At 42.7% G+C, this 11,819-nt stretch overlaps 1 long non-coding RNA gene and 1 pseudogene across 1 annotated transcript in view; one reads left to right on the plus strand and one right to left on the minus strand.

Moving 5' to 3' along the window:
* Positions 1-11,819, plus strand: part of LOC129412139 (uncharacterized) — a 235,771-nt gene that overhangs the window by 133,789 nt on the left and 90,163 nt on the right. The window lies entirely within an intron of this gene.
* On the minus strand, positions 7,082-7,200 carry LOC129412226 (5S ribosomal RNA; annotated as a pseudogene).

Here is an 11,819-nt window from a genome sequence, read left to right on the forward strand (position 1 = left end):
TAATATACAATTCTGACTTTTTTATCCTTTGTAAAAAAAAAAAAAAAAAGTACTTTGCACTTCTGGCAGGCCGTTTGTGTGTAGTCATTCTTGCACAGTCTGCATCGTCCACGTTTATCAGCATGGATGGGAGAAAAGGCTCCTGAGTAAAAAAAGCTCATAAAATATGAATGTGGAGTAAGTAGGTAATTGGAATTTAGCTGTTGCAAATCTGCAACGCCTGCCTGGAGAGGGTAAAAAAAAAATCAAATCAACAAAATAAGGTACAGTTGTTTTTTAAAGGGACATTGTAAAAGATTTTCATTTTAAGTTTCATAAACAAACAAACTGTGTCCCCAGACATGAGGTAAACATCCATTCATTTTCTTCCGCTCATCCGGGGTCATGTTGTGGGGGCATCAGTCTAAGTAGGGACTCCCAGACTTCCTTCACCCCGGACACTTCCTCCAGCTCCTCCGAGTGGAACCTAAAGGTGTTCCCAGGCCAGCCCAGAGACATAGTCCCTCCAGTGTGTCCTGAGTCTGGCCGGGGCCTCCTTCCGGTGCGACACGCCTGGAACACGTCCCAAGGGAGGCATCCGGAACAGATGCCTGATCCAGCTGCTCTTCTTGATGTGGAGGAGCAGCGGCTCTACTCCAAGTTTCTCCCACGTGACTGAGCTCCTCACCCTATCTCTAAGGGAGCGCCCAGACACCCTGCGGAGGAAACTAATTTCTCATTTTGTATCGGCGATCTCATCCTTTCAGTCATTACCTAAAGCTCGTGACTTATATCCAGGTTATTTTTGATAAAGACCTGGTTCATTTCTTTATACAAACACATCTCAAAAAATGTGAATATCATGAAAAAGTTGAATATTTCTGCAGAGGAAACTCATTTCAACCGCTTGTATGCACGAGCTCATCCTTTTCGTTCATTACCCAGAGCTCATGACCAGAGGTGAGAGTAGGAACGTAGATTGATGGTAAATCGAGAGCTTCGTCTTTCACCTCAGCTCCTCTTCACCACAACGGTCCGATACAGCGACCGCATCACTGCCGACGCTGCACCGATCCACCTGTCAATCTCACGCTCCATCCTCCCCTCAGTCGAGAACAAGACCCCGAGATACTTCAACTCCTCCACTTGAGGTAAACATGTTCATATCAAATCGAGCCTTAGCTGAATGATCACTCGTACAGATGAATGTGCCTTTTCCATGTATTTATTTACCGTGCACAAAGTCGCCGTAAGAGCTAAAAACAAATACCGTGATTCATTTACATCCTAGACAATATCATTCTAAGTCATATAAACGTAGGTCAGACGAATACCTTTTCCCCCTCCTCAAGTTAGACGCTATTCCGTGAGCATTCTGGTTCCTCTGCCATGACACTTTTAAATCCCACCAAGAAGAAAACAGGAAGTTACGCCGGCCCTGCACCCTTCCCCCTTTCAAAATAAACCAATCTTTACAGAGCTTTTACTCATAACTGTTGCAATCTTATTTTCAATTACAAAACATTGGATATGATGGTCAATAGGGGTGTGCAAAAATATTGAAATATCGATATATCGTATCGTTTAATGTAATAATACAGTATCGATATCGTGGGCTGCTGTATCGATATATCGCGTATCGAGTATAAAATAATTTTACTAAATTATTTTGTTACAGTTTTGTTGTTTGTTTAGTGGAAGTAAACTCATGCACACAGAAAAAAGGTTTGTTAAAGTGAAAATTAAGAATATTTTGACTTTATCTGAGTCGACTCCACCAATGGAATAAGTGTTTTTCTAAATTCAAGCGACATTCAGTTTCATTTCTTACTTTAAGGGTTGTTGTTTTTCTTTTTTTAAGTGTAGCAAGATGTATTTTCATATTTTAAGAACAAAAAATCGTATTCCACTGACAGTTAATTTAACTTGTCAAGTGGAATTTACTCAAATCATGATAAAACTTTCTTAATTCAAGTCATCTTAAAGGTTGTATAGAGGATTTTCCAAGGAACGAGAAATCCAGCGACTGTTTGTCCTTTTTCAAATGTTGCGCATGTGTGAAACCACCCCCCTCCCCTACAGCTCCTACGTAGAAACACCTCCTCCCTCCTCCTCCTTACGCCACAAACAGGTTTGTTTACAGCCGGTGCTGCACATGACTTGTAAACAACTAACTACAGTGTTGGTTAGGCAAGACGGAGAAGTGAGGAGCGGGGGAAGGGGGAGCACGGACATTTCGTGCGCTGACGAGAAGTGAGGAGCAGGGAGAAGAGCGGAGCAGGGAGAGAGGAGAGGGGAGCGGTGCGCGGAGATTCAGTGCGAATGAACTAGCTACAACACGCAGCAGCAAGCGGACTCTTTCTTTGCCTTGAAAATTATGTTTTCAGACATAGGATATCGCTTTCGTGTCCTGAAAAACGTTTGTGTAGCTCTTGGAAATAAAGTACGTTTTCATAATAAGCAGAAGTTTCTTGTCCAGGAGTAATTTGTGGACCAGTGGTTCAGTCTTTAGACCCTTCGTCTGCTTCAGTCACGCCATCGCTGGAATGAATCTCCAAGAATCACCTTAGTTTGGCTTCGCTGCTTTTCCCCTTGTCTTCTTCTTTCAGCGACCTCAAAAACGGACTTTCTTTTGCGGCGAACTGCTCCTGGATTCTTGTCGCCATCGCAACAAACTTTGTGCGAACTGCGAGGAAGATATAGGTCAAAAAAAGCCGCTAAGAACCGTTGCGTTGCGTCTGTGCGTCTTGCGTCTGTGGACTGTGTGACAGTCGTACGTAAACCACGTAACGGCGGCGCAGGCAAGTCAGTTACTATAGAAACGTAGGGAGTTTGATTGACAGCCTGTCAGCTCACAGATAACGAGGCAGTGTCGTTATCTATTGGCAAATGTTTAGCCCCACGTCCAGAGTTGATTGAATTTTTATTCTCTTTTTTTTGGTCATCATAATTACAAGGCTACTGCATCTATAATCTATCATTGACAATTTGAAACAAAAAAAAATCCTCCATACAACCTTTAACTTGGCTAGATTTAATTTTTTGCAGTGCATGTGACACATTTGACATTTTCACAGTTTTGAAGATTAAAATGTTTGTGTTTCATGTGAACTTTGCACAAGAAGTGGTTTAACAAAGACTTTTAGTATCACAGACATGATTTAACCTTCAGTTTTATTGAACGGTATCGAATGAATTTGAAATATATCGTATTGAATCGTAAGTTCACTGTATCGAAGTATGTATCGTATCGGCAACTTCTTAATGATACCCGGCCCTTGTCACAGTTCGGTGGCTGGTGTGGCCCGTCACACCCTGATCCCGTCAGATCTCAGAAGCTCAGCAGGATCGGGCCCGGTCAGTACTTGGAGTCCAAAACTGTTGTTGTGTCCTTAGGCAAGACACTTCACCCACATTGGCGAGTATGAACGTGTGTGTGTGTGTGTGTGTGAGCGATGGTGGTGTACAAACAGCTCTTGAGGTAAAAAAATTAAATAAATAAATCAGCTGTGTACTGTCTGCGTGTAATTATAAAGCACACCAGAAGCAGGAAGTGCATGGTTAGCATGGTATTTGCTGTGAGGAGTCATATTGGACCAGTGCAAAACATTTAAATCAAGTAGTTTTTTGGGGGGTTTTTTCACACTTTTAGGAGTGAAAACAAATGTTCCTTCAAGACAGTAAAATGTGTAGACTTCACAACATTATCAAGTTTTCAAATGCATCGTTCCCAAGATAATTTTCATAAAATCACATTCGCTCAATGCCTTTTTAAAGTTGTTATCAGTCTAATTATAATGATGTATTGTCTTGTGCAAATCCATTATGTTTTGAGCTTCACCTTGAACATCTTTGTAGAAATTTCAGTGTTGTTCTCACATGAATACCAATAATCTCCATCTGAGTAACTCTAATTCTGTTGTTTTGTTTGTTTTTCTGCTGCTGGTGTTATGGATTTGTTGATGGTGATACGTCACACAGTGAGACGTGGGCGTGGCCTTGCAAGGACCCAGCTTTAACAAACCTAATGTTTTGTTTTAAACACAGTATTTGTGTTTCTTTCAAGTGAGTTTCACATTATGAAATCATTCCCGAGGTACATTTGAGGCAAAGTGTGCATGTCAGCGCGTTTGAGAATGAATATAGCGATAAGTGTGCGTTGCTCCGAACTGATCAAGGCCCGTTTCTATCGACTTCAACTGAGACACAAAATACTCGCCGTGGTCGCAGATAGACCGACCTCGCTCTCACTGCTTTCCTTTAGTATGGACGAGCAGTACCATCAGCCGGTTTCACTTCGTGGAAACCGTCTGACCTCGCAGCATTAGGATTCGTTCTCTCGACTGTAGGCGGGGACTTTTTTTATTTAACCAATCGCTGCTGTTTGGTTGTGACGTATGTAATGCGCCAAATCCCGTAGGAAGAAGGGCAATAACATCTTTAAAATTCACCAAACATTCTCTTTGTTCCGGCTTTAAATCCTCGATCTCAGCTCTTCACTGGCCGGGGAGCAGTCTACAACTTCCAGGGTTCTTGCAAACCGTCTAGTGCAGGGGTGTCAAACTCATTTTGGTTCGGGGGCCGTATCCAACCGACTTTGATCCCAAAGGGGTCGGATCAGAAAACTCATGTCATATAAACCCCAAAAATAACAATAAGTTCAAATATTTGTGCAGAGAAACACAAATCTATTACAGAAATCTTTTTTAATTGATGAACTCTTTCTTTTACAAAATATTATAATATTATGAACAACCTGAAACTTTAAGAAAAATACAATTTCAACACAAAGTTTTAACATGAACTTGTTTAACATTAACTTGTATAAATAGGAATAAGTCCATTTTTGTTGTAAAATCCTGCACTCGGCTCCACTTTTCTCATGTTGGACATTTTTCTGATGAGTGTGTCACGGTCAACAGTCAAAACGATCGTCCTTTAAGAGCGTTTGGAAAGAGACAAGTCTTCATTTGTGCTGCTCTGGTGGGAGGGGCCACGTACAGAGACGCTGGAGACGCTGCTGTGATAAACACCACAGAAAATTAACACGATTTTAATAAAAAATAGAATTATAAAAATATTTGAGTAGAAAATCAGCCGAGGGCCAGATTAAAGGTCTTGGAGGGCCGGATCTGGCCCCCGGGCCGTATGTTTGACACCTGTGGTCTAGTGTATTCCGATTCCTGACCTAGTCGCTGGAGAGAAATGAAATTGAGCGGAGGCACTAGCGCATGAATCTTCGCAAAACTACTGGTGTAGCATTCATTCCTAATATTATTTTTAATCAATTTCACTGGTAAAATGGCAAAACCCTGCTGCAGTTGGTGCTCAGGCAAGAGTGTAACACTGATGAAGAGAAGACGGCGATGGGTTTCAGCGCTGAATCGAAAGCATCGTGATTATGGATTGGGACGGGGCTCGGATCATTGGATCGGAAAACAACAAGTTCAAACGCTGGATCAAGGAGGCCATTGAAATCAGGAAACGAGGCACGGACAGCGTTAACCGTGATGACGGAGCGTTCCTCCTTTCACACACCTGGGACACCCTCCTCCAGAGACACCGGGCGACGGGAGGCGTGGTCAGTCTGAGCGACCTGCCAGGTCCATCAGGTCTGACCACGCCTACAGGAAGTAACAACAGCTGATATACGACACGTCACCACCAACACCGGGGACAGTACTGAAGATGACTCGCAGCAGCAGCCGAAACATGTCAACAAGGTAAATACACTTTACTGCATTGTCTTTAAAAAGAACTTAAGAAGTTAAAGCATCGTGAGCAGTTTTTACCAGGTAAGTTAATCTCAATGGAACAAACGCATAAACATTGCATATAAAACTTCATGGGCGGTGGCCTTTAGTTTAACATTTTCAGCCTCGTAAATGATGACGAAATTAAAAAGGCCGTTGTCCTCGTCCTGCTCCACGGACAAACTCTAATGTTTGTTTGTTCCATACACCATATGTCTGAAAAACGCATCACTACAGATGATGAACGCAAGAGGACGGACTGTTGTAGTTTATTTATTTATCTATCAGGGACAATGCACATAAAACACTGAGCTACACAAATTCATCCATTAAATCATTAAATAAAACTAGTCCCAGTGAATCTCCAGTCACCACATCCATACACTTTTTAACATATTTACAGTTCATGTTGCCGTATTCACACAGGGCTCGCTCATGTGCGCAGGTTTGTTCGGTTAAAAGCCGTTGTTTGTTCAGGCGTGCAAACATTTCATAGTTTGTTGATGACGTGTTCTCCTGTGGGAGGCTGTTCCAGAGGCTTATGACTCTATAGGAAAATGATGACTGTCCAAAAGTGCTTCTGCATCTTGGAACACGACACTCTTCTCTGGCTGTGGACTCGTGTGCGGCTCGGCAGGTTTTCTCTGAAGTGAGCAGCACAAAGTCTCAGTGGGGGAGCAGCTGAGTCATGAATAATTTTAAGTAAGGCTACATTTTATTCAATTTAAGCAAGTTGATTAAATTTAAGCACATTATATTATTATTATTATCATTATTATTATGTTTGTGTCATTGTTGCTGCTCTCGTGTATTTATCAAAAAATGCATTTAGTCTCCTTTATGAATATTACATACAGTCACACGTGAGGCAGGGCTATTTACACTGAACACAATGTTTATTTGACGTTCCACATCGCCACAGCCAGATGCTGTGTGTGTGGACCAGGCTGTCGAGACACCCGTCCCCGACCGCTGCCCAGTCCTCTAAACACCCGACCCCTATAAACCCCCCTGCAGGTGGTGAGTCCACAGGAGGGTGGACCCACTTCGTCCTTTCAGGCTGAGCCCGGCCAGGCCCTGTGGGCAAAGGCCCGGTCACCAGGCGCTCGCATTCAAGCCCCAACCCCAGGCCTGGCTCCAGGGTGGGGCCCCGGCTGCGTCATACAGGGCGACGTCACGGTCCTCGCTATTTCCAAGTTCATAAGTTTGCTGTGAACTGATCTTAAGTCTGCCCCGTCACCTAGGACCTGTTTGCCATGGGAGACCCTACCAGGGGCATGAAGCCCCGGGCAACAAAGCTCCTAGGATCATTCGGGTACACAAACTCCCCCACCACGACAAGGTGGCACTGCTTACAGCACCTGGGATTCCCAGGCAGTCTCCCATCCAAGTACTAACCAGGCCCTCACTTGCTTGGCTTCCGAGATCAGATGAGATCGGGCATTCTCAAGTTGGTATGGCCTTCCTCGGGAGGTGTTCTGGGCACATCCCACCAGGAGGAGGCCCCGGGGCAGACCAAGGGCACGCTGGAGGGACTCTGTCTCTCAGCTGGCCTGGGAACGTCTCGGGGTCCCCCCAGAAGAGCTGGAGGAAGTGTGTGTGGAGAGGGAAGTCTGGGAGGCTCTTCTCAGACTGCTGCCCCCGCGACCCAACCCCGGATAAGCAGAAGAAAATGGAATGGAATGTTCATTTGTAAAACACAGATGTAAATCCTTTTTATTTTTAATAAACATTATATTTTATGCAAGTATCTTTCCTCATAGGTGCAAGGTCTTATGTGAAACACTGGTTGCTTTATTTGTGAGGGCGTCGTTTCTTTCTTCAGGGCAGAAAAACGATGACCCCCAGTCACTTGATTATGTGACATCAGTTTTGATGAGCACGAGGTCCCCTGCCAAACAAACAAATCAAGAAAAAACTGCGTGAATCCCAAAGCAAAACCACTCCTCAGTCTCTCAGACCACTACAAAATACTACAAAATACTGGAAATACTCATCTGGACATCTGTGCAGTCAGCAGTCTTCCTCATGATGGTTTCAACCACTGACCCAGATGAAGACCATTTGAAGGCAGGTGCAGGTGAAGGTGAAGGTGCAGGTGCAGGTGTTTTGAGCTAATGGGCTGATTGTGACTCCATGACTTCCCAATATTCAGCTTTTTCACTATATTCACATTTTCAGAGACACAAAATGTTTTTTTTTTATTATCTGCAACCCATAATCATAGAAATCATAAAATAAAAAAGTAAAAAATAAAGAAATAAACTCTTGAAACAGTTTCCTCAATGTGTCATGAGTCTATATAATACAGGGTTACAGGGACTTTCTGAAATTATATTCTTATACATTTGAGTTGAGTACATTTGCAATGCACAAATAAATACACAAATATCAATATGTTCAGTAAAAGTATGTGATGGCATGTTTTTTATGTTAGTTGAAGGACAAACAAGCTTCATGTAAGGAATAGGAGATGAAGTCTGTTATTTCCTAAAATTACATTAAGGAATGTTTATGGACCCCAAGAGACCTTTTATTGTTGCTAAAGTTGACTTTACACCTTTACGGCTACAGTTGTTGCTTGACCATGTGTTGATCTGTTTGACATGAGCCTCACACCTGTTTTTCACCACCAGTGTATAAAAACTGTCCGTCCGTGAGACTCACTCTCTGTGTCGTTGCATGTCGGCAGTAGAGCCAGAGCTCTGTGTGTTTGTATTAAATCTTCAGAAAACGCACTTGTGGTCCTCACCTCTTTTCTTATACAGCAACCAGAAAATCATGATATCAGTATGAAAACTTTATTTTGTGAACTGTTTATACTCCATTCATACACTGAATGTTCAATTAAAATGTGAACATAAAGTGGATTGACATTATTAGTATTTGAATAAGATTTTGTTTTACAGAGAGCAGAACGCTGGAGGCTGAGGTCAGACCTCGCAGGCAACGAGAGAGCAAGAGACATGAAAGGAAATGAAGGATGCAGATGAAAACGACATCATGAAGAGTTGTTTGTTTTACAGCAGCAGAGTAGAGAGCAGCTCTGCAGAGTTTGGATATGAGCCTCTCCAAAGCCTGTTTACATCTCCAGTGACTGGCACCACCGTACTTTGTCATCTGGATTTAATACATCTCCAGCACTATCTCCAGATCATGGAGGAGATTTCAGGAGACAGGCAGTTCCTCTAGGACACAGGTGTCAAACATGCGGCCCGGGGGCCAGATCCGGCCCTCCAAGACCTTTAATCTGGCCCTCAGATGATTTTCTACTAAAATATTTAAATTCTGCTTTTTATTCAAATCTTGTTAATTTTCTGTGGTGTTTATCACAGCAGCGTCTCCAGCGTCTCTGTACGTGGCCCCTCCCACCAGAGCAGCACAAATGAAGACTTGTCTCTTTCCAAACGCTCTTAAAGGACGATCGTTTTGACTGTTGACCGTGACACCCTCATCAGCAAAAATGTCCAACATGAGAAAAGTGGAGCCGAGTGCAGGATTTTCACAACAAAAATTGACTTATTCCTGTTTATACAAGTTAATGTTAAACAAGTTCATGTTAAAACATTGTGTTGAAATTGTATTTTTCTTAAAGTTTCAGGTTGTTCATAATATTATAATATTTTGTAAAAGAAAGAGTTCATCAATTAAAAAAGATTTCTGTAATAGATTTGTGTTTCTCTGCACAAATATTTGAACTTATTGTTATTTTTGGGGATTTTTTGGATATGGCCCCCGGACCAAAATGAGTTTGACACCCCTGCTCTAGGAGAACTGGACAGGGCTGTAGAATGTCCTCAACCCATCAGCAGGACCCAGATCTGCTCCTTTGTGTGAGGAGGACCGGGCTGAGCTCTGCCCATGTCCTACAGAGTAACCTTCAGTAGGACGTTGGTGTGAACATCACTGTGCAAACAATCACAAACAGACTTAATGAGGGCGACACGTCCTGTACACCTCCTGCCCAACACCGTGGAGCTCCAATGGCATTTGCCAGACAACACTTGAACTGGCACATTGCTCTGTGCTTTTCACAGATGAGAGCAGGTTCATCCTGAGTGTAGCACCTATGCTAGTAGGGAATAAGCTACTGGACCAGTTATAGGTTCGTAGGAGTGGTGAGTGACATGTAAAAGTCGCAGTCAGAATAATTTTGAATGGAAAGCCGGCAAACTTTAATAACAGTTGACAGACATACAATTAACAAATACTGCAGGTGCTTAATTTATACAAGGTACCTTTAAAGTCTCTGTATTGTTTCACCCTTGACCTTTCAGGCTAAGTTCAACAATAGATTTTAAATTTAGTTCTATTTGTGTCTTAATTTTTCCTTCCTTTAATATGACCGGTCATTTAATTTAGAGGGCTTTTGGTTGAGAATCTAATTTTACTGGCTTAATTTTAGGTTTAAGCTCTAATTTAGGCTCAATTTATCCACCCTGCGCACTTTTCAAATCAATTCTGTAACTTTTTAAATTATACCTTGTGTCCTTTTAAAGTTTACAAAATTGCCATAGATTCAACAAAACAATACAGTATGCGTAGCAAAAACAGAACAGTTCTTTTAAATGTCCTTTAACTTAGCAAACGCTTTTAGTGCTCCTTAGCAACGTTCCCCGTCAGTGGGAAAGTGCTCCTCAGTGTCTCTGAAATCCACGGGGAAAACTGTCAATCTCCTACCGCAACCTTGGTGGTGTTTGTGGGTGTGAAGGTTCTATGCGCCGTCCTTTCCCGCGTTTCCTGGGTAGGCTCGCCTTCCGTGTGTCTGTGTCTCCGTGTCTCTGCGGGAATTCAGGGTCCGGGACCTTCTTCTCCCACGTTTCCCCGGGGGGAAATAAAACCTGGCCAAAAAAACTCCTAGTAATTGTCGGAAACCGTGTAACTCCGAGTTTTGCTCACACCCCTCCTCCAGCCTGGTTAGACAACAAGTTTGCGTCTCTGTAGCTTGCGCTAATAGCTTCTCTGCCGTGCGCTCGTTCGCTCTGCCGTAACAGGCCTCGCTCCTGCTACGCAGCCTCTCGTGGGTGGGGGAGGGGCGTTCGAAAAACTTTATCGATAACAAAAAAAAGTTTCCAATATTCTTTTTAAACAAAAATAAATAAAACCATGAATTTGTCTTTTAAATGTTATTTATATTTTTCTCATGTTATTTATAACTGTTTTAATCAAGTTTTAAATCAAATTATTTATTAGTATTTATTGACCCTTTTTACTTTTTATCATGTACTGCTCTGTTGCTATTGGGTCTATTCGTAACGGGGGTTACATGAGCACCTGTGACAGACCTGAAAGAGTCTGGAGAAGACGAGGAGAACACTCTGCTGCGTCAACATGATTCAGCATGATCACTAGTGCATCAGTGATGGTCTGGGGAGGCACAGAACTCCACCGGCTAGAAAACAGCCGTCTGACTTCCATTAGGTATCGGGATGAATCAGTGTCAAGGGTCTGCAGGCAGGACTAGGAGGATGAAGGGACTGATACAGTTGATTCGCCCTCACGATCACCTGACTTAAACCCGACAGAACACGTCTGGGACATTATGTTTGGGTCCATCAGGCGCCGTCAGGTTTCTCCTTAGACTCTTCAGGAGCTCAGTGATGCCCTCACACAGATCTGAGAGGAAATCCCACAAGACTTTATCTGTCACCACATAAGGAACATTCAAGCACGCGAGGCCACACAAGATACTGAGAAACATTTTGAGTTGCAGAAATAACATTTTAGCCAAGTGGACATGCCTCCTATATCAGTGTTTCACTTTGATTTTCAGTGTGTCTATAAAATGAAGGCTGAAAATGTTCAATTAAAGGAGGTGGCATCCTTTTGTTCCTCAGACATTGCCCTCTATTATCTGTCTATATTTGTATAGATATTCAGCAATTACATTTTTCTCTGATTTGTTTTTAAAGTGTTCCTTTAATTTTGAGGACCCACACACAAAGCTAGATCAGTAACCCTACGTATATTTGTATCTGGGAAAGACAATGTTGGTCAAATACTTGGGGCAGAATAGACGCATCAAGAATCTGGGACTTCCGGTCATTGTGTACTGGGAAGGATTTTCTAAAAAAGTGAGCATCAAAC

Source organism: Boleophthalmus pectinirostris, unplaced genomic scaffold, assembly GCF_026225935.1.
Source record: "Boleophthalmus pectinirostris isolate CB_2022bp ecotype Guang Dong unplaced genomic scaffold, ASM2622593v1 HiC_scaffold_7, whole genome shotgun sequence".
Lineage (NCBI taxonomy): Eukaryota > Metazoa > Chordata > Actinopteri > Gobiiformes > Gobiidae > Boleophthalmus > Boleophthalmus pectinirostris.